Below are 6,174 nucleotides of genomic sequence, written 5' to 3'. Positions count from 1 at the left end.
GTCCAAAGGACCCATGAAAGCTTTATTTGTCTCAGGATGTGGCTCCGCTGGTGTGTTTTGCTCTGTGATGGATATAGATGCAGCCTCTCATGTCTTCTCTGTGACTCAGGCTTTCTCTTTTCCTGTCTCTCTTTACTTTTCCTGAGACACTCTTTCTCTACTCCATTTTCTTCCTTTTTCTTTCCTCAATCTTGAACTTTTTAGGAGAACTGAAATTTAACCTAAAATTTTAATTGATTGCACTTAGTGACTACAATTTACGTAGTCTGATCTTAATGAATAAGTGATTTTCTTCTTTAACAAGTTAATTTTAACAAGTTAAAATTTTAACGGGTGAAAAATAAAAGCATAGGTTTGTTTTTGTTTATAATTGCACAAAGAAACTACAAATATACCTTAAAAATTAATCTGGAAATCCAACTACAGTGGGCAGGATGGAAAACTAAGCACATGTGGCAGAGAAATGGACGCAAGAGTTTCCACTAAAAATTTTATTTATTTTTTTGGGTGTGCTGGGTCTTTGTTGCCGGGCTGGCTTTTCTCTATCATGGAGAGTGGGAGCTACTCTCTAGTAGCCATGTGCGGGCTTCTTATTGTGGTGGCTTCTCTTGTGGAGCAAAGACTCTAGGTACCCAGGCTTAGCTGCTCCCCAGCATGTGGAATTTTCTCAGACCAGGGATCAAACTCATATCCTCTGTATTGGCAGGCAGATTCTTATCCACTGTACCACCAGGGAAGTTCTGCTAAATTCTTTATAATATTTAATTATCAAACTATATAAATGTGTTCAAAAAATGAAATAGAAATGTCAAACTAAGTAACCACACTTTTTCCTCTTGTTGTTATGAACACCCTAAATAAAATAATTGCCTACTTCTTGCATACAGTCTGATTTTACATAGCATGTCCTTTTTAGAATTAGAATTGAAACGGAAATCTATTATTTCCGTGATATCAAAATTTGCCAGTCTTATTTTTGCCAGAGTATTCGCCTAGGTAAAATATATTGCAGCTAGATAAATATTTCCTCAATGAAAGCAATATTTTCAAGGTTGCCTAGAAAGTAATGTCAGTGCCTATTAGGCTATAGTTAAATCAAGTGCGATGATTTCATTTTATGCGATGATTTAATTTTATGTGTCAATTTGTCTGGACCACAGTGCTCAGACATTTGGTCATTGTTCTGGATGTTTCTATAAGAGTTTTTTTTTTTTTTTTCTGTCCCAAGTCTTAGTTGTGGCTGTTGGGATCTTTGTCACAGCATGTGGGATCTAGTTCCCTGACCAGTGATTGAACCTAGGCCCCCTGCACTAGGAGGGTAGATTCTTAACCAGTGGGCCACCAGGAAAGTCCCTACAAGGGTATTTTTGAATGAGATTTACATTTAAACCAGTGGACTTTGAGTAAATCAGGTTGCTCTCCATAATGAGGGTGGGTAACCTGAACAGAACAGAGACTAGCCTCCCCCAAGCTAAAGAGAGTTCTGCCAGCCAACTGCCTTTGGATATGAAATGCAAGTCTTTCCTGAGTCTCCAGCCTGCCAGTCTCTTCCATCAGATTTTGCACTTGCTATGCCTCACAATCCCATGAACCAATTCCAAACCCCACCCCTCAAACTCTCCCCTGTTGACCGTTTCTCTGGAGAAACCTAACTAACACTTTAGGCAACTAATTGCATTTATTCAACATCTCTGATTCGTGTGCCAGGTGCTGGGCTAGTGCTGGGGCAGAAGGACGACTAAGAGAGAAGCCCTGCCGTCAGGGAGCCCATGAGTCAAGTGAGGGAACAGGCGAGACACTGATAGGGTGAGATGTCGCAGGTGCTACCCCTGTAGTAACAGGGACCCCGGGAAGGAACCGTTGGTTTGGGGGCTGGGGTTAAAGAAATGCCCAGAGAAAAGGACACTGAACTGATCTCCTTTTGCTCCTTTTCGGTGCAAGGCATGAGCAGTAATGATCTGCAAGGCCCAGAACCCCAGCCTGCTGACCTGGATTCAACTGCCTGCTTCGTGCCAATGGCCTAACAGCCACTCAGGAGCGCCGTAAGGACAACCAGGGGCCCACCTGCTGGGCTTTGAGTTTATCAGATAGGAGAATTCCTATAAATACCAAGTAGAAGTAGGATGAATAAATCACATTCCTTGCCTGTTTTTCTGTTTTCTGCAAAGTTAGTGAAAAATTTTTGCTAACTATCATGTCCTTTATATTTCTGGAAATCCAGCTCATAGTATATCAGTGCAATATTTATAAAGTTCATTTTTCAGATATATACGTTTAGAAATAGTCACTAAAGCAATTCATTAATTTTTAAACAGAGACAAATGGCATACTTATTCATTATTCATTTGGTTATTTACTTTATTAAAATTTTAAAATGAAAAAAACTACCATTTTTTCTTTGCCATAATGCTCTTATAAATCTAGATGCCATAGAGGATGTAAAATATACACATGGTATGTACTTTCGTAGATTATTAGTTGAGACATCTTGTATCTTTATAAGAAATTCATGAGAATGTACACAGATCTTTACTACTCTTGAGACAATTTTGGCCTAAAACTGTCTTCAGTATCCAAAACTAAAATATTTCCCCCAAATCAAGATTCAGTTTCTGAAGGGAGATCTGGAATTCGAAGCAGAGTAAGAAAATGGAAATATGTAAAATGAGTTGAGGCTAAAATCATTAATATGGAGGAATTTTGACAATGACAGCAACAAAAAGATGTGGAAAACAGAAAGCATAAGCTGTTTGATGGCAGGCTTTGATGCTGAATTTATAGGATGTAAACTGCCCAGCACATAACGTTAATGAGAATAAAATATTCCCTAAGCCACCTTCTGAGAGTCATAGGTGAAACAGGACTGGGAAAAAGCATAGCAGCACCAAACAAGCCTTCCAGGAGGTATGGAATAAGTCAGAGATGAAGTGAAATACCTGTTTTCCAGCTGTCTGGTTCCTGGCTCCAGCACTAGAAACAACTCTTTTTACCCCAAAAGGCCCAGCCGGCAGCAGAATGAGCAATGCCCAGCCTCTTTCAAGCCAGAGCATCCTTCAGGCCGCCTTGACCCTCTCCTTCCAGTTAGAACTGGAAACGCACCGGGCATTTGCTTTGCTGATACACACTGCTTGGTGAGGCGATCAGACCCTCAAATGGAACCAGGCAGGCGATGGATAACCTGTCGCTGGCTGCAGGAGGTATATCTTTTTATTGCAGTGAGTTTTCTTTTCCTATTAGTAAGAAATGTGCAGTTGGTGTGTGTGTGTGTGTATTTCGTGGTTTAACTATACTGAAACTAAGTATTTCCCACAAATCTCCAGAATGAAATCACACTTATTAAAATGGTAAAAACGAGATAAGACTATTCTATAACCCTTCAGTCAGTCCAAAAATGATAATAACACTGAATATATATATATACACACACACACGATGTTCAGATTTACAACTTTTTAACAAAGTAGATACTTTGATAAATTTTCATTTTACAGAACTTATGGTTGGTTTGACTTTAAAACAGTGACATCCAATTTTAGAAGCATGTGTGAAACAGCTTCCTTAGACCAGGTATGTGCTCACTGGTACCCTCTCTGCACTGCATGCTTCATGAAGCTGGGGGCTAACCTTGCAGATCCAACCCCTGGTGGGATGCTTAAAGAACCAGTCACTTCACTAGGAGGTCAGTAATCATTTATCTCATTTCATACTCATAAGGCTTTAAGTAGATGGTTTTTATCTCCATTTTATAGATAAACAAGTTCAAACAGTTAAATGTAATTAGTCACACAGCCAGTCAGTAAGTAGTGAGACGGACTTCCCTGGCACTACCGAGGGTAAGAATCTGCCTGCTAATGCAGGGGAAATGGGTTTGATCCCTGGTTCAGGAAGATCTCACCTGCCTCGAGGCAACTGAGCCCATGAGCCATAACTACTGAGCCCATGTGCTACAACTACTGAAACCCATGTGCCTCGAGCCCGTGCTCTGCAACAAGAGAAGCCACTGCAATGAGAAGCCCACACAAGCCTACAAAGAGTAGCCCCTGTTCACTGCAACTAGAGAAAGCCCATTCACAACAGCCATAAAAAAGAGCAGCCAAAACTGCAATTAATGACACGTGACAATCTTTCTTCAAAATGCCAACCCCCAAGTGAGATCCGAATCCTCACATGAATTGTCCTCACTGACATGCGATACTTGCCTTGGTGGGAGTTAATAGCAGATATTCACCTCAGGTGTGCTTCGTCGCTCAGTTGCGTGTGACTCTCTGTGGCCCTGTGGACTGTAGCCCACCAGGCTCCTCTGTTCATGGAATTTCCCAGTGAGGAATACTGGAGCAGGTTGCCATTTCCTCCTCCGGGGGATCTTCCCGACCCAGAGATTGAACCCAAGTCTCTTGCAGCTTCTACGTTGGCAGGTGGATTCTTTACCACCAGCACCACCTGGGAAGTCCTTCCCCTCGAGTAATGGGCACCATTATAGGAGCTGTTGTACGCTCTGTGAATATTCTTAGGAGGAGAGATGCTGATGGCCCCACCAGCATCCTTGCTGCTCTGAAACCAGTGTGGCGTCAGGGTATTTACCTCCCTGAGCCTCTGAGGCCTTGTTAGTATTATGATCAAGTTCAGATTGAGCAAAATCCCTGCTGGAGATATTTCTGATTGCTTTCACACTTACAAGATTATTTGGGAAGAAATCAGGAGGCAGTAAGGAAAAGGATGCTTTTGAACTGTGGTGTTGGAAAAGACTCTTGAGCGTCCCTTGGATAGCATGGAGATCCAACCAGTTAATCCTAAAGGAAATCAGTCCTGACTATTCATTGGAAGGACTGATGCTGAAGCTGAAACTCCAATACTTTGGCCACCTGATGCAAAGAACTGATTCCTCGGAAAAGACCCTGATGCTGGGAAAGATTGAAGGCAGGAGGATAAGGGGAAGACAGAGGTTGAGATGGTTGGATGACATCACCGAATCGATAGACATGAGTGTGAGCAAGACCTGGGAGTTGGTGGTGGACAGGGAAGCCTGGCATACTGCAGTCCATGGGGTTGCAAAGAGTCAGACACGACTGAGCAACTGAACTGAACTGAAGGAAAAGGACCTAGAAAAGAATTACAGATGGGAAAGGGCCAGCCCACACATGGCAGCCAAATACCTAAAGACTACCGTCTGCCAGAAGATTTACATGAATCAACAGAGCTTTCCTGACATTGATTAGAGAGGTGAAAACTGGACCTCGGAGGAAAGATTAAGTGGATTATTGTATCTGGGAAAGAATGGTGAGGAAATGGCATAATAATAGTCTTCAGTTACCCAAGGAGATAAGTCTTCATTTCCACCAACCACAGAAAAGATAGAAAATCAAAAAGTGAAATAAATCTATGCTGAAGCAGGAGGCATTGAGATTGCCAATAAGAAAACCTAATTTCATCCATACCCTGGTGATTCTCAACCTGTTTGGGCTTGTCATTCCTTGTTTTTGTTTGTTTTTGCAACAGAGTTTTGAAAATCACCCAAGGGGAAAAAAGACTGGGTGACATATGTACACACACATTAAAATTAATGGGAATTGAAATTAATTTTGTTGCTAGTGACCCAGCCAGGGTTTTACCACCACAATCTGGCCGACGGGACAGGCAGGCTTGGTGGGGGAAGGACATTTGAGATAAGGATGTCCTACCACGTTCTTGGGCATAAGCTGAAACATTCAGACCGGGGCTTTGGGGACAGAAATTTCCAGATTTCCCTTTGCTTGAGAGTGAGTGGGGGCAGCAAGGTGTTCACAAAACAGCACAGACCAGGGCTGAGCAGACCCAGCTTCAGATCCCTGCTCTTTCTCTTTGCTATAAGACCTTGAGCAAATTACATAGTTTCTCTGTGCTTCAGTCTTTTCAACTATAAAATGCACAGATAGCACCAGCTTGTTGAGATGTGAGAATTGCATGAGGCCAAGCACAGAAAAAGCTAGGTATGCAGAGGACACTCAATTATTAGCTACCTTCCTTGCCCCTTCCCAACCTCTCCTAAGTTACCCCTTGGATAACCATGCTCTGGGGACTGCCTGAGCAGACGGCAGGATCCTCATGACCCCAGGATCTTCATTTTTCTCTTGGAAATAGGAGTGAAATACCTCGGTTCTGCTTTGCCAACCAAGAAGGTGAAAAAAAAAAAAAAAT

This window comes from Cervus elaphus, chromosome 7 (assembly GCF_910594005.1).
Source record: "Cervus elaphus chromosome 7, mCerEla1.1, whole genome shotgun sequence".
NCBI classification, from domain to species: domain Eukaryota; kingdom Metazoa; phylum Chordata; class Mammalia; order Artiodactyla; family Cervidae; genus Cervus; species Cervus elaphus.
Note: the sequence above shows the minus strand (reverse complement) of the source record.